This window comes from Struthio camelus, chromosome 8 (assembly GCF_040807025.1).
Source record: "Struthio camelus isolate bStrCam1 chromosome 8, bStrCam1.hap1, whole genome shotgun sequence".
In the NCBI taxonomy this organism is placed as follows: Eukaryota; Metazoa; Chordata; class Aves; order Struthioniformes; family Struthionidae; genus Struthio; species Struthio camelus.
In genome coordinates this window covers 33069267-33091814 of record NC_090949.1, presented here as the reverse complement: position 1 = coordinate 33091814, position 22548 = coordinate 33069267, and positions in this window count along the sequence as shown.

The window sequence follows — 22548 nt, the reverse complement described above, 5'->3', positions numbered from 1 at the left end:
AGAAATGTGATAGACTGTTTCATTTGCTAAGGTTGGAAATTGAACCTGGCACCAGCAAAATGTGAGACGCTGTATCAATTGCAAAAGGAGATATTGCCAAAAGATAAACATAATAAAGTCAGCCATTGTCAGCAATGGAGTGAAAGCCTTTCCAGGGTGTATGAATAAGGGTTTTCAACTTTTGCACTGGTTGAAGTGTTTTCATGTCTGATTTCAGGGTGTGCTGAAAAACATCCAAACCCTGGGCTTCAAAGAGGCTAAAAATCAAAAGGATTAATGAGTGGTAAAATGCCATGGGAAAGAAACCGCTGGCATATCTTCCATTGGGTATTGTCCATTGTGAGCCCGTAACGGAGGTGCACGCAGCACTGCCCCCATCAAAGGGGGCAGAAAATAAAATGCAAGCAAAATAAACATGCTTTCAGCTCTGTTCCCTGCATCGTTCCCATCTGTTAAGTGCAGCGACGAGTCCAAGCAGGGGAGGCAGCAAGCGGAGAGCGAGGCCACGTTACCGTCACTCTAGCCAGGCAGCTCTCGTACCCACCGAGGCCTGGCCTGCGCCTTGCAAGACAGGGCAAAACAGCCTGCACCATCCCTCCAGGAGGACTTCATCACCAGTGCTTTTCCCTCCATGTAAATGAGGTTTTCATCATTCGTTTTCTTCAGATGTCACTAATTTTCAGGGCAGGCGAGAAGACGCCAGACCAGCACAGGCCCTCTGGCATGCAAAGGAGGAGCAATCCTGGCAGCAGGGCAGAAGATGCAACACAATCAAATTAAAATGTTCTCAATCAATCACCTTAAAGCAGCCAGTGGCAGCTCTGTTGGCTCACAGCATGACTCCCTCCTTCCAAAAAATCTCTCCAAGCCCCACCCTCTGGTCAGCAAGCCGAAACTCCTCCTAGATAAAGGTGTGGTGCGGGGAAAAAGCTGCCAACACCTTGAGCAAGGTGCATGGTTAAGGAGAGGATTTACTGACATATGTTTTCTGCTAACTGAAATAGCAGAGAGCATTGGGCATCAAACCTCCAACTCCCCGTTTACTTCCTTCAAACTGTTTTCCTGTTACTAGAGGGAGATAGGATTCAAATGAAAACCAACCTTGGAAACCAACCTTTACCAGTGACGGAAAACCTCCAGAAATGCTCAGAGGCTGCAGCATCCAGGAGAAAGTAGGTGCCACCACTGAGGGTAGTCTGAGTAGGCTGTCCAGGAAAGGAGATTCAAGAAGACTTATGTGCATTTTCAGTGAAATGCACCAAAGATAGATAAAATTTGAGCACAGGCTTGAATTCACACACCTGCTTAAGAGCTTTCTGGCACAGAGGTTCAACCAAGTGCAATGAATTAAGAGCCATATACCATACTACTTTTAATTGAGCTACTGTCTTCCCATATATTTTTTCCTGGGGAGATCAGTGACTGGCTTATGAGTTCAAATAACAACATCGGTTAAAAGAGTATTCGAACAATTGTGGTTGGCAGTTCTCTGAATAATATGAATGTTATAGAGTGTTGGAAAATGTCATATCATCAATTTTCTGGTTTCCTACACTCATTGCTTTTGATCTCCACGAAAAGATTTATTGAATGGCTTTCGTTTTTACATTAACTAGTCCAAATTACACCAATTTAGAGCTTTTTTTTTTTTTTTTTTTTTTTAAGAACATACAAAGAGTGATTTTTTTTAAGGCTAAAGTTTTTGATTCCTTCCAGTTTTTATTGTTTCAAGCAAAGGGCTGTTTTGGCAGGTTTATGAGATGGCGTCTGTTTTGCTGACAGACATGCCTGATGGATGCTTGTTCATGTTTTATTTTTGGAGCCATTGTTTTGCAAATGCAGATAACACAGCAATTTACTTTGATTAAAATTTAAATCAAATATATGGAAATACTGGCCTTGCCTGCAACCAAGTCGTAAGTCTATCTTGTCAAGCATCTTTTCCTTGTAAGTGGGTGAAATGCAATACTTAAGAAAGTGATTTCTTCCCTTCCAGCAATGCCCACAGTCAGTCATTAGAGCTCATAAATGAGGAATAATGAGGCTCCGATGAGCCAAGCAAAGCCTCAAAAGGTGAATTAGGATATTCTTCTTGTACTGCTTGGCTAACCTACACATGCTATTGATGAGCATGAAATTAAAGCATTCCTTAAAAAATAAAGTTATATTCATTCAGGACATTTGACTCAGATGATCTCCTGCAGCAGTGAATCTCAGAGTGACCACACTGTCCTTGGAGGATTATTTCCTTTCATTTGTTCTGGGTATATAATCATTTGTAGCCTTTGAGCTTCGCCTAGGGATCATATTACAGGACTTTGTCATTGTTTAAAAAGACTATTTTCACTCACCCATGCCACATCATGAGTTTGGGGTCAGCTGGAAAGAGAAAGGAAACCGAGCAACATCTCATGCTAACGCCCTTTACACGAATGAGTTTGCAAGTTGGTGTTCTTCCTTTGCCTTTTAAAGATACCATTTGCCATCCTCTGAAGTCTTACAATACCATTTTATTCTCTGTTGAAAGAGGGGGGGGGAAAGGATCTCTTGTTTTCTGAGGCTCATGTAGCTATCATTTTTCCACATTTATGATCTTTTGTATGCTGATTTATATTGCAGGTAAGTAGCCAACAGCGTTTAATGACAAGCTTGCACAAGAAAGAGCCCTAAATCAAGATCAGCAGACTACCTTTATCCTGAAGACATGCTTTGTTACTCCTTTTCCTCAGGCCAAGAGAGGCAGAGATGCCTAGAGCAGCCCAGACACTTGCCCTGCATCCTCCCTGGCCCAGTGCTCGCCTGCCAAACAGCCCCGAGCAAAGCACTTCTCCTGCACCTCCGTTTCCTGCGGTATAAAACAGAGATGGCCCAATGCGACACATTGCAAAAGCTACAGCGGCAGCTGCAAAAAAAGAGCCAGTTTTCCTCCACTGCTCTTTGCTGTTAGGCGGCCCAGACATGTTAATTCAAGGAGCCAAATTCACCCCCACAAAGCACATCTGTGACACTGCTGATGAGCTGGCCTTGCCAATGTGTCTTGAAATAGAGTCCAACACCAAAATAGCCCTGCACACACAGGAGCACCATTTCCTGAGAGTGAGTCGGAGAGCCAAGGGGGGCAGGGAAATCGGTGGAAGCTCATGACTGAACAGAAGAGTTGAGGATGGTCCAATTTTCTATAAATATGACTAAACAACACAGTCAGAGCGTCCCTCCTCTCTCCCTGCATTCTGTTTTCCCCTGTCCTATCTCAGCTGAATTTTCCTACCAGCTTCCTGAAAACACTTCCCGATTTCACACCATAAACATCCTCCACTTTTATTTGACTTACACTTCCTATGGTGCGAAGCCTTCCGCTCAGCTCCTCCAGAACTGCTTCTATGTTTCCCTATCTTTGATATCGCAACAATAAATGAAAAACAACCTTTCCTGTGCTTGGCACTGTCATGTTTTTGGCTTTTTTTTTTTTCCTCCTTTCCACCCGCTAAGCAATGAGCACAGGCCGTTTCCCACTTGGGTTAGTCAACAGCCTGGTTCACAAGAGGTAGCAACCGAGGTGGACCAACTCATTGCTCCCCAATCAAAGACAGGAGGAACATCACACCTGGAAGGGCTGGAGCACTGTTGGGGACTGCTCCCACTCTGCAAGGGTCCCTGTGGACATACACCTGTGGAGGTGCGTGGGGATGAGGACTGTCCATCTCCAGAAGGACATGGGTCACAACCGCCTCAGTGTTCCCAGGCTCCACTGGGAGCGTTCCCTCTGAGCTACTTGCCAGGGAAGGCACCACAGGCTGCTGTCCTCAGATCACTGCCTCCTCCTCCTCTGGGGAGCTCCCACCACTCTCGAGCCAAGGCCAGCCGAAAGCAAGAGATCACGTTTGTGTTGACCTCAGCGGCCCTGGACGAGGCTTCCTAGAAGAAGGGTTTCCTGAAGAGCCTGTGAGAGGCTCCAGGGAGAGATGTGCTTTCTTGGGAGAGATGCTGCTGCTCGCTATGGGAAGGTGCAGCCTTCCCGCTGCCTCCAGCTTCCTCAGAGGAGCTAAAGCAGCAAGTGTCCTGCACTGTCACAGGGCAGGGGTTGAAGATGCTCTGTCCTCTGACTGAAGTGGAATAAAGGAAGGGCAAGCCTGGAAGCCAGCATGGAGCAGAGATTCAGCTCCCTCCTACAGACATTACGCTCTCTGTATCAGGCCCCTTCTCAACCAGAGCAGGGTGAAACAGCCCACGTTATGCAAGAAAGTCCCCTTCAACCTGGGACAGAAGTATCAAGCAGCTTTAGAAATACTCTGCTTTGCAAAGTGGAATAATCTGTACCCCCTAGACCTCCATAGAAAATCAGTGCAAAGAGGAAAGTTGCTTCCCCTCCCTTGAGGGCTTCAGCTATGGGTGGTGACAGATCACACTTTATATTATTCATCTTTTTCAATTTTTTATTTTACCAACAGTAACACATGAACTGCCCATGAAGTTATTAATAAATTGGATTCCTAGCTTTGTATGGCAGGAAAGCCCATCTAAATTGTCATGCTGTTGGTCTAGAACATTGTTCTTCATAAGGCACAAGCCATCAGCATCCACTCCCATGGAGAGGCTGTGGAGATACAGGAAAGCCCAGTTCAGGGGCTCCTCTTTCTGCTTATGCTGCCAAATGCAAAGAAGCCATATTTGCTCAACAGCAGCTGCTTCAAACCAGAGTGCTCTCTTTCATACGTACAACGGGCAACACTCCAGTGCTTTGTTTTTCCCCATGCCCAAAACACTATGAAAAGCTCTCTTTTCCACAAAATAAGCTCTCGCTCATCTAGCTGTGAGCAATAATTCTCTTATCAGTGGGAGCCTCCAAGGTTTGCCACAAAACACACACAGCAGAAGTTCTTCAGGCAACCTAACTGCAACTATCTCTCTATTATTTACCTTTCTATTCTATTACCTATTACACATCTATTAATTCTCTCCCTCCAAAATCCTAATATCTTACAAAACTTCAAATGTGTATGGCAATTACAGAACCATGAGCTTGCCAAGCTCAGTGAACAAGTGAAAGGACATACCCCCTCCTCCAACCTGATTTATCATCAGCCACAGATAGTTCAGGAACACCCAGGACACCGACTCAAACTAGAAGAGCACTGTTCAACCACACTAAAAGTCAGCCCACCTCCAGGGCTCAGGTGGTACAGAAGGGTCTTTATCCTAATAGGTGACTCACTATTCAGGTGTGGTGGCTCAGTATTCTGAGCTCTGGTGGCCTGATGGTAGGAGTTGCAGCACCTGGTCTAATTTTAGAAACAGTGTCACACCAGAAGACAAACACCCCAAACAATTCAGCTCTGGTTTAATGAAAGGCCTCATAAGTTCAGCTTCTGCAAAAGTCTTTATGGAGGCACTTGGCTAATGCACCTCAGAAGCAGCTTTGGGGAGATTTTAACACATGAGAAAAGAGAAGAATCCAGTATGCCAGGTAAACTAGGTTGAAGAGCAGCAATTGGTATTTATGGACACTGCAAATGGGCCATCTTAATTCACAGTGATTGTCTCAGAGCCACTGAAGGACAGATGCCCTGCTTCTGATGTAAAAATAAGAAAATGGAGATTAGTTTGCAGAATTACTATATATTATTTCAGCACCATTTTATTAGTATCAGAAGCAGTCAGGGATATAATATGCTACTTCTGGGCTGCCAAAGACAACATGCAAAGCTTTGCTAGAAAGGCAGATCCTGAAGGATGAGGGAGCGATGGGGGGAGGATGCACAGCGTCACGCATTTAACCAGCAGCAGATAAGCACAAAATATCAGTCCCATTACCTGACACCCCACAGGCTCGGGGCGTCTGCTGAGTGCCAGGCATCTGCAGACCACCCGTTTCTCATTACTCGATGGTGTGCGGTTCGGTGATCTGCACAGCCTATACATGATGTTTTTGGAGCTGCAAGCTATTACATTCAGAAAATAAGTTTTGTACTACCATTATTCTCTCTTGTTCTCTCCTCAGAAGCAGCTGTATTTTTTATACTCTGCATTTCACGTAAGTGGCTCTCATCACTAGAAATCATTTGACTGCATTTTTCTTCCAAAACTTAAGGGAAAGCTGAGAGCACCCTTGGCTTTTTAACCATTCTTGTTTGGAAAACAGGGGGAGAGAAAGTTCTCCTATTGTGAGTGCAACTTAACATAGGCGAGCAATGCACCGGCGAGGGAAGCCCAAATGTTTCAGTTGCATCAGCTCTGCATTTATTGTTACAGATTATAAAGCACGCTACTGAGAAGAGTTCAAAGCCATGAGAGTGCCTGGATTGCATACAATGCAGAAAAGTGGCCATTTTATTTATTTATTTATTTTAACCTTGATACTTTTTTCTTAAAGGGAAAGGACAGACCATATTAGCTTTTCACGTTGTTCCTTTTCAGCAGTATTTTAATCTACCTGGCATCACCCACAAAAACCCCTTTGGTGAATAAAGAGGAAGAAATAGCAAAGTCTGACTAGCTTCATGCTTCTAATATTTCTGCAGCAGACAAGAGCATGATAAAGTTAATTCACCTAAGCTGTCCTCATTTAATGTTTATGAGATAAGAGTTGTTGTGGAGTTGTGACGCTTCAGGAGTCGGCATGTTTGCCTGCCTGCCATACCGTAACAAAATTTAGATGCACACACAAATGGGCCAGTCCCAATCTTGCCATGGGGACAACTGAGATGCGTCACTGTGCCCCGTGAGAGAAGAGTGCATGCCACACTGGCCAGCGTTTTGGGGAGGATAAAGCCAAGGCATCACCTAGTCTAGGCCCATTTACCTCACTAAACATCTTCAGGACTGCACAAGGCTGCCAAGCATGCAAAGATCATTGCTTGGAAGAGACCTAGCTGGGGGCAAGTGGCTCTTCCTCTTTTTAATGCCTCCCTTTGGATGCTGTGGAAGGCTGAACTGAAATGGCATGGGCTCCAGCCTACCCAACAGCACCCTGCAGCCAGCAGCAGGGGAAAATAAGACAACATGTAGCATTTGTTTGGCCTGCCATGTTGTTAGATTTTAATTGCCAACTATCCAGTCGCTGTGAGGCACAGTGAAGATTTAATGTGATTTATACACTGTAATAATTTGTATGTTAATAATACTGCATTATAAATAGGTTTGTCTGCGAGTATATATATACGTATTGCCTATATACCCACGCATATACACACATGAACATGCAAAAGCAATAACTTAAAGAAAAAAATGAAGTCACATATTATGGAACTGCGAACCTCAAACTTGCAAGCACTATGGGAACATACAGCAAAGGGAGCTCCTGCCTTCTCAACGCCGTCCAAGTGCGGTAGAGAGACAACAGATGGACACAGCCGGGAAGGGGGAGCTCAAGGCGAAGGGGAGCAGAAGCTGTGAGAACCCTGCTCAGATCACACACAAGCAAAGGGCTTTATGGAGGGACTTGAAATGGGGCAGCAAGGGCTCCCGTGTGCGTGTACCGGGTCCCCTGGGAAGGAGGCTCCTCAGCCGGCTGAAAGCAGCTGCCCGGCAACCTGGTCATGAGCAATACTGGAGATTCACACCCTCGCAGTGGAGAGGTTGGTGTCAGCTCCCAGCATCACGCTGGAGATGACCAGAATGTGCAGATCAGCCTTAAACAGCCCGACAAGCAAAAACAACTCAACTTTTTTTTTTTCCATAAATTTTCACTCATACTGAGAATCACTAGAGAATTTAGTTATTTTTTCCAATACACAGAGAGCAACTGCCCAGCCCAATGCCTGTGCAATATCTAGCAAGAACAAAATAAATGAAGGACAAAATTAAAGCTAAACTCCCCCAGGAACAAACAGCAGGAATTCTAGGAAACAACATGGCTGCCGAGCGCTGCACCCTAGGAGAGCTCTTCTAATTAAAAAACAACAATTAACCCCTCTGCAGCAAAACACTCACAAGAGGACCTCAGCTCTCCAGCCTCAGGGCTGCATTCAGTACACGCGAGATCAAAAGCTGTTTAAAAACAAGTTATTACAGCTCTGAAATAGGCAACAGACTTTTTTCCCTGAAGTAGAAAATAGAACCAGGGAGAGTAGACACTGATTGTGGCTGAAAAAACACATTTTACATTTTCCAGCCTATCTTTTTGGGCCAAGTTGCTCGTCATGGTTGCACACATCAGCTAAGCAACGTCCCAGACTAGAGAGATGACCTGTCTCGCTGCTGGGATGCCAGCGCGCCAGCTCCTCAGGGCTTCAGCAGGCCTCCGCAGGGGCCGGCTGGACAACACAACGGGCAAGAAGCTGCCGGGAGGCACATCCAGGGATGATGTCCGGCACAGCTGCGGGGTGCCCAGCCCAAGTCCGGGCGGCATTCGCTACCTGGCACGCGCCGCTAGCTTGCCCTGCCGACATGCTGCTGCTCTTTGTGGGGGCTGCATGTCCTCTCACCACAGCTGGGACCACCAGCTCATGCATACTTGTCCTGGGCCAGATAATCGACTTTCAGATGAAAAATAAAATAATGCCCTTTGTCACCCAGGCCCTAAACACCTCCATTCAGCACTTGTTATAGGCCTGAACAACTGAGGATTTCTTAAGAGGGAAGACGAATCCCTGTTTCTTTCAGGAGCTCGGCTGGGAAGGCTGATAATCATCTCTTGATCACAAATTACTTTTCATAAGGACCATTTATGAGGTAACGGTTGGCATGCGGAAAGCATTTCATTTAGGCAGCAACTTACTGAAAATGAAACATCATGAACCCTAAGAAGAACTCGTGAATCAAAGGCTGCATTCTTCTCTCCCACAGTGACCCCTTTGTTTGGCTCTGCCCAAAAGTTTCATTACCAGAGTCTGATACAGGAGCCTTATTAAATTGTGATTAAATGACGTGTCCGTGTAGAAGTCAGCTCATTCTGCTGTTGATGTGGGCTGGCTTTCTCAGACTTTTAAAATATAAAGGCTTATGAAATAGCTGTAATATCTTTTCCCATGATTGCCACGGAACGGAGGGTCTTTGCTTCTGCTCTAGTCATATTTGGCATCCTTCCAGAGGATAACATTTTCATTAAAAGTGCATTAGACGCACAATTCGCCATGCAGCCATCCTGATGAAGCGCCTGATGCAAAGCCCATTGAATTGGCTCAGAAGACTTAATGGGCTTCGGTGAACTTTGCTGGCCTCTATAAAAACAGAATCACCAATTGCTGGAGTTGCTTTGAGCTGCTTTTGCTATCAATTAGATCCAATTTGTTCCCAGCACTTTCCCCCAACTCTTTCGATGTTTTGGGATTTAAAAAAGCATGGCACAGACTGTATCATGACTTAGGCCAGGTAATTGCTAATGGCGTTCTTAGAGCAGCAGGCCAATATCTGAACAGTCGGGACACCTAAGAAAGAGTTAAATGCTACAAACAGAAACAAACCCAAAGACTTCCACATCATTTCTGACTGAATGTTAATTCTGATCCACCAGTTCAGATCCACTGACAGCAATGATGCATCTTCCCTATCACAGATGGCTCACTTTAAACAGTGCCCAGTGATTTATGCACAGAAAAATGCATTAGTAAATACGGAAATGCATGTTTAAGGCCAGAGGAACCATCACAAAAGTTCAGTCGGACCCTCTGGAGACTGCAACTTTACCCAGCAATCTCCGCCTGAAATCCATGGCTTCTGTTTGAGTGAAAGCATCCAAATATTACAGTGGAATGCTATAAAATACTTTCCTCTAGCATTTTTCAGAAGAGATGTTGAAAAACATAATCCCCGTCTTTCTGCTGTTTTAAAAAGTCTAAGTCAGGACAGGGATCTCAAGCTTTCTCTTCATCGGTATGCCTTAGTGATTTGCTGTTTCTCTATTCAGAGCTGTGTGGCATTAGGCTTGGCATCTTTACGGCAAAGCTGGAAACTCGCAGTCCACCTTGCACCTTCAGCACTGTCACAGGCAGCCTCATCAGCGCAGAAGTCCAGGGCCAGCGTGCACAGCCCGCTCATATCCCTCTACTCTGCAGGCCCTTGCAATCAGCACCTATGACTAATGCAGACCAGGGACAAAACAGATCTTTGTTCTTCCTAGAAAGGCCCTCAGCCCATCAGTCAAGAGGGAAGAGAGGATCTGCCTATCACCTGAACACCTCCCATGCTGATGCCTACACAGGAGCTACGAAACACTCAGGTCTCGGGAGCGTCTCAGGCTTTCAAAGCTGCTTCCAGGATCTTAACAGCTATGGGGAGACATGAGCAATACAGTTGGCTAATGAAACCACTGTTTCATATCACCTACAGGCAAGACTGAAACTGCATTCCTTCAGCAGATAGTAGATCAAGCTACTCGCAAAAGGTGGCAGAGGATGTCCAGCAGGTTTTATGGCAATATGGGTTATATCTGGGAGACCCTGGCCATGTTCTGGCTGAGTTGGCAAGAGTTCTCCGTGGGGCACATAGTACATGCTGGCCTTTTCTCAACCCCAGGACCAGAGGGCTGGATCATAGAGGGACCATCTCATTTGTCCAGCAGAGGCGATTTAAATCATGCTTTGCAAAGTACAAACGCAAGTAAATATTTGTGTAAGATAAGATCGGTGAGCGGTCTAGCAATATTTCAGAGAGTTGAGCAAGGACAAAAAACAAATTATATATACTGCTTGAGAAAATAAAACTAGGAAATCTAGAATTGTGTTTACTTTAGGGTGACATTAGCTCTGGAGTGGATTTCTGTTGATGGATGCCCCACATCATCCAGGCACTGGGATATGTGTATGCAGGGCGATTCCTCTAAGTATCAGACCTGAGCCTCATGAGGCACTCAGGCCGTTCACCTACCACAGGACATCAAAATGCTTTCAGGAAAGGCTCTTGCATCTGACTGGTTGACATATGCTGCCACAGGCAGCTGATCCCTGAGTTATATTTTATTCAGAGCAAAAGCATAGTGAGGTTCTCTGAGACAATAAATCTTTTCATATTCAGGAGACAAAGTTTGTTATCTGAAGTAGCTGCAATGCTTTCTGACAAGGATATATCCCACCTTTTCTCCTTTTCAATTAATATTTTTGATTAATACTTACAACCCAGGGTCACACCACTGGTATTTGCTGTAGTAGAGCAAAGGCAGCACCACCATTCACACCTCCTTTGCCTGGCCAGCCATTCCATCAGGTTAGTATCTAACCTTCATGCATTGGCTTTATAGCCCTTCCAATACTTTATGAAGGTACCTGCCTGCAGACCTCTAATAGCCCAAACATTGTAATATATGTAAGCCCAACAGCAATCTCTAAAGCCTGTAAGCTGTGAGCAGCTTCCTGAGAAAAACACCCAAATCTGGGATTCCTGCAGCATTGCTCAAAGCGGTTTTGCAATATGCTTTTGCCACAGCAGCTATTGCACTTATTTCGCACAGTACCAGTGTGGACATCATCAAAACATGCCCTGCCCCAGAGGCTTAAAGGGAGGGCCGTACCACCATGCCACCCTCAGTGCCTCAGCAACCCAGCAGCCGAATGCTGTTGATGCTGACTGGTGATGCATCTTGACATCAAAGAAGAATCTACCTACAGAGAAGGCAAAAAGATCAATAAAGACATTGTATGGAATATTTTATATTTAGAAAGCAGATGGTGCCAGTTTCCTAACTGTTTCAACCCAGAGAATGAACAGGAACTTTCAACATTTCACAAAGATCCCCATGTGTTTCCAAGGGACGACGCTGCAGCAATATCTGATGACTACATCAAACACAGCATTTTGTTTTACAAAGACCTTGCACACCTCACAGCAGTTGCATTTTGCATTATGAACCGGACTGAGTCTCTCAAGCAGTTTGCTCAACACTTTCATCTACGGGAGTACTGAAGTCAGCATACTTGGTTCTGCCACAACAACCTACGTCTTTACACTGGGAGTAAAAACACTTAACACTTCAGTGACACCTAGCATTCAAATAGCACACAGACAGCACAAGGTGCTAGGTAATGAGAGTGCAATGAACTGAGCTTCCTAATTTTAGCCATCAAGTTTGAAAACACTGGTCTACATGACTTGTGCAAGGATGGCAAAGAGTCGAGTAAGCAAGCAAACGTGCTCAAAATGCTGGACAAACTGCCTCCCTAACTCTTCAGCCACGCTTTCTTCTTCTCCAGATGCTTTGCATTTCCCTTTTCTCTGCCAGGTGTTTTCAGCACATCAGTGCTAAAATTTCAGCATGTTCTAGGACTCTAGCCTACTTTTAAATAAACTGCCACAGATCTGTCTCTGTGGAAGATGTTTCTTGCCAGAAATATTATCTAATTTGTAAGCATTTTATGATTTTCTAAAACTTATAAAATACGATATTAGGAAACAAATGGCCAACGGAAAAGATTCCTTCTGGTAGCCAAAAGGACCATATAATTGATTTTTATGAACAGCATCTAAAGAAATGAGTCACAATCCATATGGCTATTTTGGAATCTAGATGTACGTTTCATTTTAAGCCTCTCAGAAGGCTTATCCAAGTTTTATGCATATAATCAATGGTGATTAGAAAAGGATATGAATCATTATGGCTCCTAGGGCTGAGCACATGTTTTAAGGGTGAGAGATTCACACATTCTTGCTCTATAAACACCCATCCAAGGTTCTCCAGAGCATGAGAAACTCAAATGGCAGAAAGTAAAAAAGGTATCACAGAACAAACTGCAGACTCATTAGGGAACCAAAGGCCTCCTCCTTTAAAGATGGGTGTAAATACTATTTACTTAGGATATGGTTCAAAGTCCGTTGAAGTCAGAAGGAAAAACTTTACCTCTAAGGCAGACTGTATCCTCTTTCTCCATGACTTTAACCATTTGCTCATAGCTTGGCCCCAGCCGGTGAGGAGGTTAGGTTACAAGTTTGCTCACTAAACAGTGATGCTCCACAAAACTCCCACACAATTCACATGAACACGCTTCCCATGAACATCTGTGCATTCCAGTGGAGCACAAACATCTCTATTCCACACGGCTACAAATGCACAGTCACACACAGAGACACCTCACGCACGCGCACCTTCACACACGCGCTGAAGAACATGCAGGCTTCCTCCCAGGTTTTGCACACAGCTCCACAGTTTAAATCTGCTCTACCTTTTCCAGTGCCAGAGGATTCACGCTAACTCAATGTCCGCACAGGACTGTCTCCTGCATCTCCTGAAAGATGCCAAGAGGGCTGTTCACGGTTGCTCAGAACTCTCCTATGACTGATCTGGTAGTGGTGTTGGGAATATTATTTATATCAACAACAGATGCAATAGGTACACAACACTGAGCAAGTCAATTCCTGCAGAAATGAATGCTAAATTATATTATCTTTACATTTCAGCCTCAGGTGTGCCACAACACCCTTCCTCCACTCACCGACATGCAACACCAGAGTGCCTGTGTACCACAGAACATGCCACTTTTCTCAGGGACTCTCAGAGTGGGAAACATCTCCCAGTACAAAATGGCCTTCTTCTTACCATGGATATCTTGGCTAAAGTAGTATTTCGTAAGTTCATTTGCCACCAAAACAATAAAAAAAGCATGAGCTAGGAGTTACGTACAACACTATGCATGATAACTCCAATATATTTATTTCTGTCAGTCAGACTTTCATACAGCCACTATTTCCAAAAATAACTGCCCACAAATATAATACGTGTTTGGCCTAGATTGTACATTTATGGCTTTGATAGACCTTTAAAGCCAGAAGGGATTGTTATTTTAGTCCCATCCAACTTCCTGTGAAACACAAACCAAACGATCTCAGCTGATAATTTCTGTATCAAGCCCCATGACTTCTACTTGAACCGGCACCAGACAGTCACAACGTGCTACAGCTACTATATTATATACCCGAAAGTTCTTGTATTACTCTGGGTGATGCAAAGGAGAGGAGGGAGCTACAGTCCCTTTGCTGCCTATTCCTCCTGATAAATCAGCAAGTGAACTGAGCTCTGGCAGCATTTTTAAGAGCTGTCTAGTCTTGGAGGCAAGTAAAGCCTCTGCATTCCTTGGAAAGAGACAAACAGGTTATAGAGGATACACCAGGATCCATAATCTGTTCTACAGATTTAACTTCATAACCTTAGCAAACACTCAGATCTCGTTTTAAAAGAAAGCTGAAAGATTAACATTGGCTTCTAGAACAAGCCCATTTAATGAAACCCTTGCCTATAGTTTGACAGAGGCACTAACGGAGTCTTTTATGACGAGTGCCAAGGAAAGTCTATACAGCGGCCGAAAACTTTGAGGTTAACATTTGAAAGGAAGACAAACTTATCCTCGTATTCATGTTACAGCACATGATGAACTGTTCCACAAGGGATTCTTACTGGGATGCTAAAAGAAATTCTAGAAAGAACTGGATTCATTCATCTAAAATGAGGATGAAAGTGCAACACATTACCTAGGAGGAAACAGAGAAAGGTAATATTTTGCCCTCAGTTTTAATGTGTTCCTAAGGCAATTCAGTCAGATAACATTTGCAAAGCAATGTGAAGTAAAAAAAAGGCTGTACAGTAACCATATCCAGCAGACCTTGATTTAGGGAAATATTATGGCAGTTGTAGCAAAAGTAAAAGTTTTCTTTACATTATTATTTCATATTATTATTAAACGCACCAAAACTTAGCTTCTTCCACCCAGAGATTTCACAGATTTCCCACCCACAGAGAACTCATATTCTCTATTAAAGGGTTTTTTTGTCTCTCATTTCACAGATCAAAGCCATCTTCCCCAGGCTGACAGCACAGCTAGAAATAGGGCTGACATCCCTGGACGTGCAGTTTAGCATCTTTAGCCCTGAGTAGCCCCTTGCTTAACCATTACAGCAACAAATTCATCCTGCTCAACTAATTCCCCTTAGAGGGGCTGAAGCGTTACCTCTCTGCAGAGAAATCGCCTTGAGAGCTCTGTCTGAGCACAGGGGGAAAGATTTTTTTTATTCTTTTATTATTGGGGACACCTATCTGGGTGGTTGCCCAGTTAAAACGATGACATCGCAGGGCAGAGCACTGCCACTTGCCCTCGCCGGGGCTGCGCTCCCTGGCAGGTGCCCGTGCTGCCACGGCGGGAGCCTCCACGGGGCCGAGGAGCTGTGCTTGGCCCAGTCAAATCCAGCCTTGAAACGTCTCCTGTGCCAAGAATAACAGTAAATAACCTGTTCTTAACCAAGAAGCACAACAGTTTCCAAGCTCAGCTGGGGCCTGTTCCTTTTTTTTTTTTTTTTTTTTTTTTTTTGCCTGAGAAAAGTCAAAATGCTCTCAGATACCTTGGAAATAATCTCAGCGGTGCTGAGATTAAAATAGCGAGTGCTGCTGAAGGGGATATTTGCAAGGAGGTCTGCCATGACCTCAGCTTTAAAAACGCTTCAACCAGAGCAACTGAGAAGTCATGCCAATGCCAAACTGTTCCTGTGCAGCACAAAAGAAGTAGCTAATTCCTGATTCTTGCTGATAACTTGCACAATAAGAAACACCTTTCTGAGTGAGACAATTTAGCTCTGGGAGCCAAAGCCTGAGCTATTTCAGAAGAAAACCTCCATCAAAAGTGCACAAGATAACACAGTCCTGGAGTGGTGCACCTCACCATGCCACCAGCCTTCAAAGAGACAAAACACCTGGCCTTCCTGGCTGATCTGCCATGTCTGGCCATCATCCGTGATTAACAACACCCCCCCCCCCCCCACACACACACACACGGTTTTGGATACAGGCAGGAATTTCTCCAAGAGCCTCTTTCTAGTGGCCAGATATGTTTGATTTTCCAGCTATTCCACCAAGGAAATGATCCCCAAGGTGATTATGTGTTACAAGAGCCTGTACAGTGGTTCAGCCCCTGTGGCTTCCAGTGGGCTTGCCTTAAACAGGAAGATTTTTAGGGGAAAATACATCCTTGGTGAATAGATGTGGTGAATCTCCAAAAGATGCAATTTTAACCACTAGGTGACTTTCCATGCACTCACCCTCCTCCACAGGCCTAAACCAGCTTTCAAGTCACAAGTGAAAAGCCCTCACAGAAATGAAACCTTCTACCTGGATAATTTGGGCAGGTTAATTGGAGTTTTGCTGCTCACATCCACAAGAAGGCAGAAAAAGGTTTCAATAGCGATGCTGTCAAGCAACATTCAGGACAGAACTGCACCAAAACACAGAGCAAAACCACCTCTCATTCCAAATCTCACAGCTGCTGCTTTCCAAGCAAAGATTTTGAGGCTGGGAGTCCAGAGCTCCCTCCGTACTGATCCTTTCTAGCCATGCCCCAAGGTACAGGGAGAAAAAACTTACATATTACCACTAGAAAGTCTTGATTGCCTCTAATACATTGAACTGGTACAGAACAGCAGGACCAGTCTCTCTCCTTCACTCTCTGCTTTACAGAGAATTTGGTAATACACCATGCAAGGCAGGAAACCTTTAGCAAGAGAAGCAGAGCTTTACAGGGTCCTGGCAGTATCTGGGAATGCTCTTCTGTGCACAAAACATCCCAGGTATCAACGCTGCCCTGCATCTCTCCAGGGCAAAAACGACCCTGCCCCTGCAGCCAGGGCAAGGCATGCATCCTCAGCCTTGCTTTCTCCAGCATAGGCAGTGAGTGGGGTAAATGTGCAAATAAACTTAAAAACCCTACCAAGAAAAACAAAACCCACTTCTCTCCAAAAACAATTCTCCTCTGGGAGAAATAAGATGGGAAAAAGCAAAGCACTCATGACAGATGGCAGGAGTGGTGGTGAAGGCACTAATGGGAAGCACACACATCCTAGGAGGATGAAAGCAGTACGAAACTTTATAAAAAACCAAGCTCATGTCTCTTTGCGCTACTTCACTGTGGTTCCTTTTATTAAAAAAAAAAATCATTCAAAGACAAATCTTGAATTCTGTCGTGAGCCCATTATTACACAAGTGTTGTGAACTGCTCTTAAAGATACAGTAAGTCATAAAGAATGCAACATACATACATCCACATGTCTATTGAACCTAGATTTATGTAGTTATTGCCACAGAAAGCCAGGCACTTTTTATGTTATTTACTAAATGCGGAATTCAGCATACCAGCAGTGTAAACTGCAATCAGCTTAGAAGCAAGGTGCTAACTGTACTATAGCGTAATACTACAGCTGCATACATTATTTTTGTTAAGAGTTAGGTCAAAAAGGCAATATTTTCTTTCTTACTTCTTTCCAGGCAGTGCCTAAAATTAGAATTATTACAGAAGGGCTGTCTTTCAGCAGAGTGCTGGTGTACATCTCAGATTTCACGTGCAGGTCCAGCCATAATCCTCTGTTATTGCGGGGATGCACAGTTTTGATGGAAACTCCTTTCCAAGCCCGCAAGCTGGCTATTGACCACCCTCGGCCCTGCGATTCCAATCACTCCAAAAGGTGATGTATTTCATTTTGGCTTGACTTCATACTCGCCAGTTATATCCTATGTTCAAATTAGCATACCCACTGAAGAAATGAAAATATCAGTGCCCGGGCTACTGAGGTTTACAATGGAGTGGAACATTTTTTCAGGTAACGGAATAAAAGACAGGATGAAAGACTAGTAGAGAGCACAAAGGAGTGAACTCATCTCAGTTCTTCATGGTCTGCAGGTTTTCAACTAATTCAGGACAGTGCTTAGGCAAAGGCTTAGCTTTAAGCAACACTTAATCCCATTTACTTCATAAAACCAAACTATGGGATAAAATCCTCTGAACAGAATAATCCCACCAAACACTGGTGAAAAAGTAGAAGGGGTCTGTACGACCTCTAAGATCTACATAGCCCAAAATAGCATTACACAGATTCTCCAACCAGCTCAGAGCAAGTTAACAGGATACATGAAGTTGTGATAGCCTGGTACTGAGTTTGTATTAATCAAGACATATGGATATCTACCCTGCATCCAAAAGCTAGCCCTACGCCAACATGACATACTAGTTCTGGTATATGCAAGCTGGCACAGAGATACCCTACAGCCTTCAAGGTGCTACCCATCTCCTTAGCTGAGGCAGTCCTGGAAGGCATTTTTGAGTTTCCTTATAGCGCACATGGCATCATGTGAATTTGTGGTTTGTATCTTCCGACACAAACACATCTAGCATCTACTCTCAGGATGTGCAGGCATCCCACAGGGCCACTAACTCGGATACAAACTCTATCCAAAAATACTGTATCGGGAATTTTCATTCCAATACTCAGTGGTATAAAGAACTGATTTCATTCCTGAGAAGCAGCCCACTGCTTTATAGTAGCACACACTGGTTTTCTGAGATAGTCCAGAGCAAAACACCCAGGGCACATATCAGTTGAAACCCCAGGTAGCAAGCAGGTAAGCAGATTAAGGGAGTAACGTGCTTGTTTTGCACATGCAGTCCCCAGGAGGCTAAGCCCCATCCACATGTGAAGAGCCCAGGGGATCGTTAACAGTGAGTACAGTTGCTAGGATGTAGTCCTACTGACCCATGGAAAGATTTATCTCCATCTCAAGCAGGCAGGAGTTTGGTAGGGATTCAAGGGAAACTGTAGTGGGTTCTTCTTCAAGGAACATCCTGAAGGAGCCTGGACAAAAAAGAAAAGGGGGGGCTGAGAAGCCCTGAGCGGGTGCTGCGGTGGGCATGCAGAGACTGAGGGGCCACCCTGGCAAGAGGACACTGGCACAGCTGGGTTTGCTTAGCCAAACATGTCTTAGCCAGACATGTCACAGGAGAAAGCGCCCGAGAGGGAAACAGCTATTTAAGTTATGGCATAATGTTGGCACAAGGATGAATGGGTAGAAAGTAGGCCCTGTAGGCATTTAAGCTGGAAATCAGAAAGATTTCCGAACATTAGAGTCAGGAGGTGACAGAGCAGCCTTCCACTAGGGGAGGTGGGATAGCAATATTACAGCTTTTAAAGATGGGTCTTGACCAATTTATGACACAGACTCCATGTCGTGGGCTTCTCCAGCAGCAGAGTGCAATGACCTAGGATGCCTCTCAGTCCTACAGCCCAACACACAAACATTTATGCTATTCACAGCAAAACATTTTTGGATTAGATGTTTGCTGGACCAGGTCCAAATTGTTGTCCTAAACAATTTCTGTGATTCCCACAATAACACATTGCTCCTTTCGTTACGTCCACATTTTCCACCTCTGGGTGTGCCTTCCAATTGTGAAAACTGACTCTGTCAGTTAATTAATACCATAACTGTGTGTTGTAATTGCTTGCCCAATTCTGAGCACCATCCGCACACTCTGAGGTATTTGTTACTGCAACAAGGGAATACAAAGCTTTACATGCAGGAGATGGAAAAGGTTAAAGTCAATATTTTGGCTGGTGGAAATATTTATGGAAAGAACTCGTGAATTAGTGAGCTGTATTCATTCCAGTGACATTTCCTAACTGCGTTAACCTTTTATATTTCTTGTGGTTAGCTCCTGTTTAATACATTCTAATTATATGAGAACCAGGAAGCACATGAATGGCTGAGATTAAAGTTAAACAAAAGCCATAAATACTACAGGCCAGATTCTCAGCACTGAACCTACGCATTTACACCTCCGAGTTCAATGTTTGGCAGATGAGACACATACAGCTATCAGAAGCACGTGCAGGGATCATACTGTTTCTTGCCCACCCACTCATCTGACGGCAGAATTTGTCCCTTTGATGGCACTGAGCTGATGTTTCAGCGTGCATGTAATAACGCACATATTAGTTCATTCAAAGAGGGTTCACGAAGGACAAATAGCTTTGGCAAAATCACCATTTCCTCTGGTCCTCATGCAATGAGAAAGGCAGGAAAGGAAAAAGGGATTCAAAAGCCTTCAGTTAATGATGGACAGATGTTCTCAGAGTCTTCAGCCAACCTTAAACACTGATCAGGTACCACTGCCTATAATATACAGTATGCAGTAATAGCAATTCCATCTAACATCTCAATAGGCAGTCACTCAGCAGTGATTTACTAGCAATGCGATATCTGTTACAAAACACACAAAATTGGAATAACTTTCTCTGTGCAAAGAGTTACATCACAAGCAAATGCAGACATTGCAAATTCTGATCCGCAAGTGGAAGATGTTAGCAATTTGTTCCAGTTCAGCTTGTGCACAGAAATACCAGATGGCTATTCTGCTCTTCACTACCTTCAAAAGCAAATGGAAGAGTTTCGTGTACACCAGTTGCCCCGTTTAACAAAATACAGCCCAAGCTGGTGGACATGGGAGTACTAACAATTTGCTGACCCAGATTTACACTGTTGCACACTCGCCAGATGAAAGCTACCTGGAGATGCTGACCTGTGTAACAACTGCACTTTTGCCAGAAGCGTAGACGTAGCTTCAAGGGTGCAAAGTTCAAACGCTGCCTTCACTTTACGGGTTAAGAACAACACTAGCAGCTTCCCTGACCATTACACATGGTCAGGTGCGTTCAGACTGCAGTCCTAATCATGCTGCCACCCATATCTGCATGTCTGCTACCTCCAGCTACCACAGGATAGTGCTCAAGACACTTAGGGGTTGAGCAAGAGGTCTAATCAGATTACATGAGCTACCTTTGAACTAGCAACCTCCTGTCTCCTCACAGACCAAGCAGAGACCCATGCACAGCAACATCATCTTTTATCTATTTGGCCCATGTCAATGCATGTTCTTCTAGCTCTTTGCTCCCCTCACAATCCATGCTTCATATGATTGTTTAATATGCCTAATTGGTGACTGGTATCACAGCTTCCGATTTGATGCAGCATCAAAAGGATTCACGCATGTGGTTGCAATTAAAGCTGTGCTTAAGCACTTTGCTGAACCCAGGCGCTCACTGAACAGCAGTTGTTTCTGAGGTAGGGGCCATCTTTTCCTATAAGATGTCTCACATAGGGGGTTTGACCCCAACTGGCCTTCTCCACCCCATTAAAATAAAAATAAATAACTAAGAGTAATAATAATAAATGGTATCATCCTAGTAAAAGCTTATTTCCTTTGTGTTTTGAAGAATGGTATACAACCTTCAAGCCAGGATGTTGCCATCACCAATGCCAAAAATAAGCAGAAATTAACCCAAAGAGTTGAGTTTCAAGTGGCATAAATTCAACCACAGCAAATATTTTGTGTGGATGCGGTATAGCTTAGACTCGAGCATGTTTCCTTTTGGTATATTTACTTCCTCAAAAAACATCAATCATAATCACTCCACAACAACCAAGGCTAACACAGCATATCAATTCAATAAACATCTCTATGCTGCTACTGCTTATGGGCAAAAATAATCTCAAAATATGCATCTATAAAGTACTTTTGACAGCAAGCCTCCTGGCTGATCTGTTAAAAATCACAATGTTTGCTAGGTACACGTTGCACAGTGCTAGTAGAATCTGCAGTTATCATAAATATTCTCTGATTGTTTTTGCACAGTTCTGCTTTTTTCCCTCCCAATACACTTTTTTTTTTTAAACAGCAATTTAATATAATGACTTCAGGTATTTTTTGTTAGTAGTATATGTTATATAGCGTGTATGTATACATATATATACACATTTACATGTATGTATGTATATACGGGGCCTATGCCATCACAGCCTGTGGGCGCTCAAGAGTTAAGCACAAGGGGACCAAGTGATGTGCCTATTGCTTTGCACAAGGAAAAGTTTCACCTCTAATCATTAATTTTGAGAGTTTCAGATGGCCTCCAAATCTTACCTCAGCTTGCCTGTTTGTAAACCCAGCATCATTAGTGATTTGAGGCTCTTAATGATTTATCATGCTTTGGAATAAATGGTGTTACTTTAGCACAGGTGCAAATAGCTTTCTAATTATTAGTAATTTAATGATATGGTGCTGCTGGTAGATGCTAATTAGATCCATCTTGTTCTATACTGAGGGAACACCATCAGAAATTTCCACAGCTGTCAGCTGCTGTCTTCTCGCAATTGCTATGGAAAGCAAACAAACCGTAAAGGCAATTCATAATTATTATAAACATTCCCTAACCTAAACCACGATGACATTTCTAAATCAGAGCTGCATGCTTGCTCTTGTCTGTGGTGTCAGAAGGGGAACAGAGCCAGTCAAAGAAAGGACAACCAGCTATTAGATAATTTGAGGGCCAAGCAATTAGTTTGGTTTTAATGAGCTGCTTTAACACGAAGAAAGTGCTTCTCCCATTGCTCCAACCAACCCATCCCACCTCTCACTCCATCGTGTTGATCTTAGCTTGAGACAACATTTGGGTTTCCAATATTTCTTGGAGTTTTCCTGTAAGGTAAGTGCTGCTCTGTTTGGAAAAGGCTTTGCCATTTCTATCAGTGGGGATTCATTCCCCCTAGCTAGAATAAAGGCAGAGGAGATCCAGTTCCCAGTGCCTGCTGCTGAGTCCCTCCGGGTTTTTCTCATAAACTCATTCCAAGAACATGGCTTAAGCTCTAAAGTGATATTCAAAGCCCTCAGCATGAGGTTTATGGCTTTCAACGTCTGCTGAGAATATAGTTATAACTGACAAGTTCAGAGGCAGGTATTTGGATGCTCTTCCACAAATACGTCCCTATAAAACAGATCTCAACTCTGACATTGACCAAGACTTAATTTAAAGTGGTTTAGT